Source organism: Mchenga conophoros, linkage group LG13, assembly GCF_057382185.1.
Source record: "Mchenga conophoros isolate Kocher_MC1m ecotype Shallow Benthic linkage group LG13, M_conophoros_male_GT1.1, whole genome shotgun sequence".
Classification (NCBI taxonomy): Eukaryota; Metazoa; Chordata; class Actinopteri; order Cichliformes; family Cichlidae; genus Mchenga; species Mchenga conophoros.
In genome coordinates, this window is record NC_140538.1 from 28,565,945 (window position 1) to 28,578,703 (window position 12,759).

A 12,759-nucleotide genomic window follows, 5' to 3' on the forward strand; every position below is an offset into this window, starting at 1 on the left:
ATGAGTGGGCTCCTGTTTAGTTAGAAGATGTTAGTCTTACCACTTGTCCAGTGTGTCAAGATATAAATCAATGCAAGGAGAAAAGCAGCAGACTGTCTAAGTTCATTGTGTACAATAATACAGAAGGAGAAATGTTGCTGTCGCGCTGATGGTTTGGAAGAACTTTGACAGGCTTGCACTGTTGCCTTACAGCATGAAGGTCCTGGGTTCAAATCCACTAGCTGGGCCTTTCTGTGGGTAGTTTGCATGTTTTCCTCAGGTCTTCATAGGTTCTCTCTGGGTACTCAATCTTCCTCCCAAAGACATGCAGTTAGCAGGGTTTGTTTTACAAACTAAATTAATCTAAATTACCAGTGCTGTTAACTAGTGAAGCCTGAATTGAATAAGAGAAAGAAGATGGAAATATTATTGACAAACTCAGGTAAACTCACAAGGTTTCTTTTCACTGTATATAATAAACTGCCCAAACTTTACCACATATCCATTTTTGTACCTTTTAATTGTTGATCCTAATACCACGGTTATTTAAAACCTTACTTTTGACCATGAAGAAACATATTGTATTGGTACAAGAAGTACCAAGAAGTTTGGTACGATCATGCCGTCAGCTTTGGCTGTAATGTACTACACTTGCATACAGCCTCTTATTTTAGAAAGAGCCGTAGTATTCGCTTCTTCATCCAGTCATTTCCATGTAAGTGGCAGAAGATTAATCAGGGATTGCTAAATGTACTTTCCATAATATTCTTTCCCAGTTCCTCCTTGTTGATCCTGAATCACACCAGGACACTCTGTTGAGTCTACCTGCAGGTTTCCCATCATCAGGACATGGAAAACCCAGGCGTCGTAATCACTCCAGCTGGCTCTTTTCGACATGAAAGAGTGGATCTAGTCCAAGCTTCAGCCAGACGCATGAGTCCCTCAACCTGTGTGTAAGGCTATGGAGGAAAATAATTTGGGCCACTTGTTTCCACAGTCCTGCTGTGTTGATCACACCCCACAGCTCATGACTGAGTGATATCGGCTGACAAACATCAGTCCATCTAACCATCTGGCTTTCCATTTTACCACCACTGGCAAACAAGAACTTGAGGTACTGGACCTGGGAACACCTACAATCAGCTGGGGTAAGAAAACTGGAAAACTGTGGACTGCTAGCGTCCTGTTAGCTTTAGCAGAATCTTCTGTTCAGACTGGAGAAGTCGATACTTTTGCTTCTGAGGCCACAGTTCACCTCTGGAAAGTGTTGGATTGTTCCTTTACCACTTTGTAAACTGTAAGGACAGCCCTTTGAGTGACTTTGCTATTTTACTACTTTCAATCTCCAGGTCTCTTACACAATGTCCCATATCCATCCACACACACAATCACACAGACAGGCAAACTATCAGCTGTTGAGGCAGATGATAATAATAAAGTGCTGGAGACATTCACAGTTTACCTTGGGAAAGCAGAAGTTGAAAAAATGTAAATGGCACGGCTGGGAATTCTTCACCAGATGACTCCCAACATTCACACACTTCCCCAGAAAGACCAGCCACATACATAATTGACTTCCCAGGAACAAACCATTATCTCACGTCCTCCTCAAAAACTTATTCAACCCTCCCCGGCTGCGGGTCACATCTAGCTCACACACATCTCCCCTTCTGACAAGACACACCTTTGACCTGAAGTTTCACTGGTGTGCAGCCAGGAAAAATGACATCATTTCCTTTCGGTGACTTGACAGGCACTCCATCAGTAAAGTCCCTCTGGGTTTGAGAGAGCAGTGGAAGAAAAAAAGCAAAACAAAACAATAATGATAATAATTATACCTTCACACGTAACGAAGAGCAGAGCCCACGGGCCACAATACATAACAGCTGGGCCTGGGAGCTGTCAGACGGCTAGATAGTGAGTGAGCACTCTGCTAACCAAAGACAGATGTGAATTACAGCTTGTGACACATAGCTGTGTGGTTAGTAACAGCCCGGGGGCAGTCGGGGATCTAAAGATCCTATTATACTATTGCAAGATACATTTCAAAACTGAAATGCTGCACTGAAGTTGAGGGATTTTCGTTCCATGTATATGTACATGCAACGCTTCCGGCACAAACCGTTCTTGTGGGAAGCAATCATTCTAAAGATGGCAGTCTCAACAGGTACATAAATTGCACTCGTGTAAAATGAATTTGGAATTTATTAAATAAAAGTCTCTGTGGTTAATTTGTATCATAAAAGACCACACCAGTTTCTGCTCTGATTGGTGCATGCAAGCCAGATCAGGTTAGAGATCTAAGAACAGGTCTGGCCACAACACCTACAGGCTCGCAATTATCGCGCCTTTGTATCCTGTTTATTCTCTTCGTCACACTCACCACTCTTCCTTTCCCATCAGATGTTTTCAATCACTTATTTTCTCACTGCTAAATATCAGCCATACACACGAACTCCCACAAAAGCAAAGCTTTAAATCACTGAAATGGCTCCGCTTTTACATCCCAGCAAGCCAAAGCTATGAAGTGCCTTTATGTGAAAATGCAATCAAAAGGCAAATTGTCAACATGTCAGATGACATGGAGCTTGTTTTCTGTGAATATGATACTCGTTTTGGTTTGTCCTTTGGGTGTGTTTGGGCAAAACAAGTAAGTAGGCTGGTTCACATACAGTGTTTTTCTTCTTTAAATAACTTGTGTCACTCACTTTCTGTTTACTGTCTACACTTCAATGAACACATCAGCAACTTGGCATTTAGTATCTTGCCCAAGGATACTTTGGCATGCATACTGAAACAGCAGTGATTTAAACCACCATCCCTCCAATTAGTAGATTGCCTGCTGTACCTCCTGAGCTGCAGCCACTCCAAAACAAGTTCTTAATCAACCACTTTAGCCCATAAATTTAATGACTGTGAGCCAACACTTTAAAACTATTTACATTCTAACATTTGTCTACTCTCTCCCATAGTTTATGCTTTCCTATCTATTTTGTTGGTCGTAGTCACCCTGCACTCCTCTTTTCTGTTTTCTCGAGTGGCCCCCTTATCCAGAAAACCCTGCAGTTCCCTTTCTTCTGCAGTGGAGTTCGTCCACCCCACTGGGTAACTTCTGCTTGTTGAGCTTTCTCTCTGATGCTGTAATGTCGACACAAATGCACTATGTAAATAAAATCACTGACTGCATTTAGCTTTAATGCTGCTATTTTCTTTATCTGCATTACAATTCCTCTCACATAATTATATCTCAGACTGTATGTTTTTGGCTCTTATCTTCTAACGATAACAGAAATCTACTGTTTTCTTAACCATTTTTGCTTTTCCTGCTCTGACACATTTATTCTAATATAGATAAAGCACATGCTGAGAGAATAAAGCTGGTTCTCACTGGACACCAAGTGAAGGGAGAAGGGGGTGAAAAGATAACATTGGCAGAATGAAAGGACACTCCTGCAAATGTTTGGGCAAACAGGCAAGGTGTGGTGATGATAGGCACTGCAATGAAAATGTAAAGAAAACTAACAAAGTGTGTTTGGTTGGACTGGAGGAGACACGGGTAATGTCTTGAACAGTGAAAGTCTTTCAGTAGACCTCGTATTCGACTTATCTGAGGCAAATGATTTCAGCTTTGCATCATATCATCTTGTAGCACTGCCTGTCCATTTTTATATCGTACACACGACAAATATAGTAAATCAGCTTTTTTTCCCCCTGCTCTACTCATATGTATTTTCATGTACAGCGTCACAAAGATAGACCTCAGTCATGACTTACTCCAAAAGATAGTTTCGTCAGTCTTTTAAAAATACAATAATAAAATGCAGACATCCATATGTGCAGAACGTGCAGACAGATGAGAACACACAGAGTACAGACATGTGAAGACGTTGGGGGGAAACTGTTTTTATTCAAACAGCAGAGACAGCCAGTCAGATTCAAACGTCAGGAAAAACAGCGCAGCTAATCCAAACGTTGGACAACAGCGACATCTAGTGGTACAAGGGCAAGGGGAAACGTGAAGTCATACTTTTGGAAATCTAAGATAAGAGATAAGATAAGATAGAACTTTATTAATCCCTCGGGTGGGTTCCTCTGGGAAATTCGACTTCCAAAAAGCACAGCAACGACCGAAGTTACAGTTACAGAATTGTTATATATATATATATATATATATATATATATATATATATATATATATATATATATATAACAATTCTGTAATATGTAATATATATATATATATATATATATATATATATATATATATATATATATATACACACACACACACACATATAAATACAGAGACAAATATAAATAAAATATACAAAGGGGATAAATAGAATAAATAGGAATAAAAAATAAATCTACTGCATACACTTGTCGCTCAGCAGTGAATCACGTGCTTTGAAATTTGTTTTTGTATTCAAACCGTGTTATGGTGTTCATATCAGCAGCTTGAGTACAAGCTCTGTAATGGAAGCAAAAGGTTTGAAACCGCGGGGGTGGGGCACACACACGGAATGACTAAACTGTGTATATATAATAAATTCGTTGCACAAAAATGCAAAAATATTCATGTATTCATCTATTAATTTCTTAAAGTTTTTATATTTTCTAAAATATCATATAAAATATCACATCGTGCAAGACGGGGGAATACGAATTCAACATTTCACTTCCCTGTCAGAGTGAGAAGGCGCAGAGATGGAGAGTTGCTGCCTCCTGCTGGCGTTGAAGCGCAAGTGTCGCTTAAGTGTCTAATAACTACGTAGTCCTGCATTCAAATTTAAAACTGTAAGTTAGATAATTAGAACTAATAATTAAATAATTAATAATTAAAACTAATTAGATTAAAAAGTAGGCTTGTCATATTTAAATTTGTATTATCTTTAGTTTAAATGGAGCCAGCGTACAAACTTTGAGCGTCGACAATAAATTGTTTACAGTGAATTTTTAAAAAGTCTATCAATCACCCTGTGATGCGCGTGACAAGCTGTCAGAGGTCGATTTACAAAAAAAGATTAAACACCGGTAACTTCAGGGCGTACTATCAAAAGGCTGCTCCAGGTGAGGCTCGAACTCACAACCTCGGCATTGCTCTACAGTGTACTGTCATATAAGTACCGCGCGCTAACCGATTGCGCCACTGGAGCTCACTGTGTTAAGCCTGCAGTTGAGCTTATAACCCTGAAACAGATGTGGTGTCACGTCACTGATGTTTACTGATTTTACACCTTTGATATAGTGATTGAATATATCGCGAGAATAATGTTTGTTTAAACGCGATGACGACCAACGGTGCATTTACTGACTTATGTTGAGAAAAGCTGCTAAGACGTGTTTAACAGCGGTAATGACAGGAGCGTCATGATTCAAGGACATTTTAACTTATGGCTAAATAACATGTCAGCTGAAGGTCTTAGTGCCTAACAAACTAACCTGTCTAAAGCTGCTTTATATCGCGTAACTGTTGGGTCAATGATATGGCTGTATGACGTGACCCGGAAGTACTTGCGTGGCACGAAGAAGAAGAGCTGGCTGAATTTTGGCGCTGACTGGTGATGTGCGATACCACTGATTTCCTTTCCGATCCGTTACCAAGTAAAATTCAGGGTGGTATCAACGACACTGGTCCGATACCGATACTTTGTACAAAAATTTAATGTGTTACTGTATTTCAAATTCTTCATAATGTTTTGTTGGTCGTTTCATAATGACTACAGGTCATCAGACTATTTGTTCTTATTGTTTAATTATGAAGAATTATCATATCGAAATAAAAAACCTTAAGTTGTTTGTTAATTGACGCTATCTGAACACACATATCTTGTCATTTAACATGTATATACTTGCCTGGACATTTCACACTTTCCCACATTCACAGCTGTGCTGTGGCACACTACAAATTTTGGTATCAATCCAATATCAAGTAAATATAGGGCCAGTATTGCCGATATCAGTACGACTAATTTTAAGTTATTTAGGCAGCTAATTGGGGGAGAGTAGTGTGCTATGGCTTATAAGATATATTCTCAATTTGCAAATTCTGAACACATTTTAATCACCACTATATCACCGTGATTGTTGCTTTCCACAGTAATTAGTTAACACAAAAAAACCCCACACCTTTCAGCTTTTCATTTGTTTTGAAACAGGGTTTTTGGAGACCTGGAATGTAAAGTTTTCTATCTCTAAAGACCACAAAAAGGTTCTGACATTTGTCATAGTGCATGTTTGAGGTTTATTTTTAAAATTAACTATGATCATTATACTATAACTCATAATCTTTCACAAGGTTAAAACTTCAAAAATACGCTGATGCAGAATGCAGAAGCAATGATAGAAGAGGAACGAAACAGTTTCAATATTTTGAATCTGCCTTCCTCTTTTTTACAATGAAAACCATGTTTGCCACAACATGGTAATTTTGATAAATGAGAAATATGTCGTCTAACAATGGCAGACGCACATACACACACGATTACATCAAATTTAAATATCACCTCTAATATCACCTGTGGAAACCAGAGAGAGCATTTCTCATTAAGGGTTTGCAGTATTATTTATGGGGGGTTTTTGTCAATTAGTATTGTCAATAAGTGTTATTGTATGAGTACTGAAAACTATTTTGTAGAGCCCGAGTGTAGAAAAGTTGCAGCATAGAGGAGCCCAATCAGATAAATTTTAAGCAGGGACATAGTCTGCCGATGACAGAGGAAGAGCTGTAAGGATGCATGGTAGTGCAGCAAGGAGAGAACATGAGAACAGAAGAAGAGTGCTCTTGTTAGGGATAGCATTAGGTTTGTGGTTGATGAAACTCTCTGCTCAAAGGGAGCAGAGTGACCGGTAGTACAGTGATTGCCTGCACTGCTTTGCTTTGTGAGAAACTGATGCTGAAGTTGAGCAAAGTATACTATATTGCCAAAAGCATCAGCCCTCCAAATCATTGAATTCATGTGTTCCAATCACTTCCTGCCACAGGTGTATAAAATCAAGCACCTAGGCATGCAGACTGCTTCTACAAACCTTTGTGAAAGATAGATCGCTTTCAGGAACTCAGAAAACTCCACTGTGATAGGATGCCACCTATGCAACAAGTCCAACTGTGAAATTTCCTCACAACTACATATTCCACAGTCAGCTGTTAGTCATATTATAACAAAGTGGAAGCAATTAGGAACAACAGCAACTCAGCCATGGAAGCAGTAGGCAAAGTAAAACCACATAGCTCAGGGATTTTAATAAGGCAAGTATGAACTCTGTATTCCCCAAAATTCCACCAACATGATAAGTATCCTACCGGGGGAGGCAGGACACTGGACCGTGTGTACATTAAAATCAAGCAGGCCTAGAGGCCTACATCCCTCCCCCACCTAGAACAACCTGACCACCTCTCTCTGCTCCTCATCCCTGCCTGCACCCCCCCCACCTCAAAAAACAAACCCCTCCAAGCGCCTGGGTCATTAAAACATGGCCAGATGATGCTCTTCTCCAGCTACAGGACTGTATTAATCTGAGAGACTGCTCCATTTTTGAACAGCAGGACCTGGAGACATTCACTCAGTCTGTCTTATTCTACATTAGGTGCTCTGAAGAGAATGTGGCAGTGACCAAAACCATCCAGGTTTTTCCTAACTGAAAACCTTGGATGACAAGTGAAGTACAGGTTCTGATCAAAACTGAGGAACAGTTCTCTGTACAGCACTGCCAGGGCCAACCTGAGGAGGGGGATCAAAAGTTCCTTTTCCATTAGAACCAACTCAAATCAACTTGCCACAGTTTTCAGGGTTTTCCATTAGGTCATATTACCTGGTACAGGTACTAAAATGGTACCTGCTCAGGAAGGGTTCGAAAGTGATTTGAGCAGATGCTAAAATGTGATGCCATCAGACTGCATGCCAACTGACCGGTCAGTAGCATCATTTGATGAGTCATGAGAACCGCCATTTTTTAAATGAGTCAATGAGAGAAATGGCTACAAAAACAACACCGTGATCCCTGAGTCTGACAAAAAGCAGCTATATCTTTGCCTCGACAACCAACTTTGTTGTAGCGTTCGTGTGGCATACTAATTACGTCATGCTCAGCCTCGTTGCTATGACAACAACCACGGACATTAGGTGGTAATGGAAAACCAGTTAAGCTGAATCAAGTCGTGGCTAGCTGACCCGAGTAGGTACTAACAGAAAAGGAACTATAAACAGACCAGGGAAACCTACAGGAGGAGGATAGAGGGCATCCTCGTTGATAGCAACCCCCGCCAGGTGTGGAGAGGGATCTAACCAGGTTATTCCACCTCTCCGTGACGTATGCCACTGTTTGCACCTGTCTGAAGGCCTCCACTATCATTCCTATCCTTAAGACTGGAATAGACAGCCTCTATGACTACAGACCTATACCCCTCACGTCTGTAGTCATGAAGTGTTTTGAGCGGACACTGTCTCAGTACATCAGAGACTGTCTACCCCCCTCGACTGACTCCCACCAGTTTGCTTACAGAGCAAATCGGTCCATAGAGGATTCCATCACCATCACCCTAAGCCATCTGAAGAACAGGAAGAGCTACGTGAGGGTGCTCTTCGTGGCCTACAGCTCAGTGTTCAACACCATAATCCTAGACATGCACACTACAGCTGGGTATTGTCACTGATTTCTTCAACCGATTCACTTCCGATTCACAAGGTCCCGATTCAATCTCCGATTCGATTCAAGTTTGAATCAGTCAGTCTTATAACTACCGTCTCCCTTCTTGGAGACTCTGCAAGAAGAGAAGCTGGTCTGCATATTGTGGAGTCATGCAGCTTCTTTGTGCAGTAACAATGTCACCAGCAGTTGAAAAAACTTGTTCAGAATGAACTCTGGTCCAAGGTAAGGAAAGATACTGCTTTTCTTAGAGAGCCAAAAGAGGATATTCCCCTGCATGGTCCCTCCACCAGATCAAAGGATCCTTAGAAAGTGGAACAGGTTGAACTTCCCTGTATCGATTCACTTCTTCCTTTGCCCTTTCAGTTAGTGTTTTCTGTGACGCTGGGTTTTTTTTTTGGTGAGTGGACTGGCCCAAGGAGAAACATGAATGCAGAGTCCTTTGATATCTTAGTTGGAGGGGCATAATCCATTTCAACATGACCAAGGGAGATGTCAGGGACAGTTTCCTCTACTCTGTCACCATCAGACTCTTGCTGTAGAAAAATGAAAACTTAATTGATAAAGAGAAATTAATTTGCAAAGTAATTTTGAACTCTCCAGACAATTTAACATATTAATACTGGCAATGGAAGGAAATGACTATTTGTATTCAAACTTGAGTAGTGCAAAGAAACAATAAATTTTTTTTAACTAACACTTTTAAAATATTTACATTTTTGCACTATATTAATAATTTCTCATGTCATACATGCATCCCTACAGTTACACACATGCATGGCATATACACACATTTCATAAACATACTTTGACTTCAAGTTGTTTGACTTCAGTGAGAGACACTGATCCTCTTGTCCAGCAGTTGTGCGTGCAGAGGTGATGGATAGAGTTGGGGATTTTTCTTCAGCCATAACCAGTGTGGCTGCTTTCAGTGGTTTCAAAGCTTTCACTATATCTTCTCCATCAGCCTCTGTAAGAGTACAGAGATTACTGTCACTTCTCCTCACTTCAGGTGAAAGTAGAGCTGCAGAGATCGCTGGTTGTTGCTGTAGGAAGCGTTCCAGCATCTCCAACGTGCTGTTCCATCTGGTCACCCCATCAGTCACCAGCTTATGGGCAGGCAGCTTCAGTATCTTTTGCTTCTCTTTAAGCCTGCGACTTGCAATAGTGCTGCTATGAAAAAAGGATGCTATGCGTCTCACTCGGCCAAGCAGCTGAGCAACAGCTGGAACTTTCAGACCTACTTCTGAAGCCAAATTGAGTGTGTGGGCAAAACAACCAATGTGCAACCAGCCCGTTATTTCCACAGCTCACACCATATTTGTAGCATTGTCAGTTATGATGACAGAGTTTTGTTTGTAAGCTCACAATCTTCTATTGCCTTGGACATTATTTGAGATAAATTAACTGCTGTGTGGCTTGCTTCAGTTGTTCTTGTCTGTAAGACATGGGACACGGTCAGGTAATTATCTGTTGCTCTGGATGTCCAGCTGTCATAGCGACTTTCTCTGCTGCTGAAAATGTAGCGTGGATTTGGACAGATGTATGTCTTTACATATGAAAGTTTGATAAACTGGGTTATTTTTTTGAGCACGTGGAAAAGTGGATGCAAACTTCACTGCAAATGCCTTTTTGAGTGAGCTTTGCTTCATGTTGGGTATTTTTGCTAGCATATCTGGATGATGCCTTGCTAAATGATTTCTGAGATTTGTGGTATTTCCACAATGTTTTACCATATGGCTTTGCTTTTGTCCAGCTCTTCACTGTATTCACAGTTCTTGAATCCAAAGTGCTGCCAGACATCTGCCTTTAGGCTTTGGCAGCGCCCTCAGTGGAGGAGCCATGGAAAAAAAAAAATATATATATATATATATATATATATATATATATATATATATAATATATACAGTGGGGCAAAAAAGTATTTAGTCAGCCACCGATTGTGCAAGTTCCCCCACTTAAAATGATGACAGAGGTCAGTAATTTGCACCAGAGGTACACTTCAACTGTGAGAGACAGAATGTGAAAAAAAAATCCATGAATCCACATGGTAGGATTTGTAAAGAATTTATTCGTAAATCAGGGTGGAAAATAAGTATTTGGTCAATAACAAAAATACAACTCAATACTTTGTAACATAACCTTTGTTGGCAATAACAGAGGTCAAACGTTTACTATAGGTCTTTACCAGGTTTGCACACACAGTAGCTGGTATTTTGGCCCATTCCTCCATGCAGATCTTCTCGAGAGCAGTGATGTTTTGGGGCTGTCGCCGAGCAACACGGACTTTCAACTCCCGCCACAGATTTTCTATGGGGTTGAGGTCTGGAGACTGGCTAGGCCACTCCAGGACTTTCAAATGCTTCTTACGGAGCCACTCCTTTGTTGCCCGGGCGGTGTGTTTTGGATCATTGTCATGTTGGAAGACCCAGCCTCGTTTCATCTTCAAAGTTCTCACTGATGGAAGGAGGTTTTGGCTCAAAATCTCACGATACATGGCCCCATTCATTCTGTCCTTAACACGGATCAGTCGTCCTGTCCCCTTGGCAGAAAAACAGCCCCATAGCATGATGTTTCCACCCCCATGCTTCACAGTAGGTATGGTGTTCTTGGGATGCAACTCAGTATTCTTCTTCCTCCAAACACGATGAGTTGAGTTTATACCAAAAAGTTCTACTTTGGTTTCATCTGACCACATGACATTCTCCCAATCCTCTGCTGTATCATCCATGTGCTCTCTGGCAAACTTCAGACGGGCCTGGACATGCACTGGCTTCAGCAGCGGAACACGTCTGGCACTGCGGGATTTGATTCCCTGCCGTTGTAGTGTGTTACTGATGGTGACCTTTGTTACTTTGGTCCCAGCTCTCTGCAGGTCATTCACCAGGTCCCCCCGTGTGGTTCTGGGATCTTTGCTCACCGTTCTCATGATCATTTTGACCCCACGGGATGAGATCTTGCGTGGAGCCCCAGATCGAGGGAGATTATCAGTGGTCTTGTATGTCTTCCATTTTCTGATGATTGCTCCCACAGTTGATTTTTTCACACCAAGCTGCTTGCCTATTGTAGATTCACTCTTCCCAGTCTGGTGCAGGTCTACAATACTTTTCCTGGTGTCCTTCGAAAGCTCTTTGGTCTTGGCCATGGCGGAGTTTGGAGTCTGACTGTTTGAGGCTGTGGACAGGTGTCTTTTATACAGATGATGAGTTCAAACAGGTGCCATTCATACAGGTAACGAGTGGGGGACAGAAAAGCTTCTTACAGAAGACGTTACAGGTCTGTGAGAGCCAGAGATTTTCCTTGTTTGAGGTGACCAAATACTTATTTTCCACCCTAATTTACGAATAAATTCTTTACAAATCCTACCATGTGGATTCATGGATTTTTTTTTCACATTCTGTCTCTCACAGTTGAAGTGTACCTCTGGTGCAAATTACTGACCTCTGTCATCATTTTAAGTGGGGGAACTTGCACAATCGGTGGTTGACTAAATACTTTTTTGCCCCACTGTATATATATATATGTATATATACAAAGCATTTCCATAAAGACATTGATGAGCAAGTTTGGTGTAGATGAATTTGACTGGCCTGCGAAGAGTCCCGCCCTCAACGTTTAAGTCCACCTGCATGTAGTGATGTGGGTCCTTAAGCATCACGTTCCAGGGTGTTAGTAAGCCAGATGAGTCATACTAGGCAACACAGATTTAATTAACGAACATCATTTGTTATCCAGGGCTCCATTTATTATGTTAAGTAAACGTCTCTGATCAGCAGGATGCCCTTTGAGGAGTTAAATAATTAATAACAAATTATGTGGTCGGCAAATCACAGCAAGCTAAATAACTGAACTTCATGAGTTATGTATTCTTTCCTCATTTGTCTGAACAAACTTTGCTTTGTTCTTATCACATATCTGAGAAGAGAGATTCCAGCTTCTTCCCACTGTTGAAAACTTTAAATTCGTGCAGGTACATGTGAGTTTGGGGTTTGGGCCCATTCAGGATTTTCTCTACTATTGCCAAATGTCTGCTGGAAAAGATTCTTATCCCTGTCATTCTTCTGCTGAGTAAAGTGTGTGTGGTTGATGGATGGAGGTCTGGGAAAAACAGAAAAAATGAACGTTCATGTTTTA

General features: G+C 41.0%; 1 non-coding gene across 1 annotated transcript; it reads right to left on the reverse strand.

Annotated features, from left to right (window-relative positions):
• Nucleotides 1–5,041: 5,041 nt before the first annotated feature.
• trnai-uau (transfer RNA isoleucine (anticodon UAU)) lies at nucleotides 5,042–5,135 on the reverse strand. The gene is made up of 2 exons: nucleotides 5,098–5,135; nucleotides 5,042–5,077 (listed from the first exon to the last, which is right to left on the reverse strand). It is a non-coding gene; the product is annotated as a tRNA-Ile (tRNA).
• Nucleotides 5,136–12,759: the final 7,624 nt, after the last annotated feature.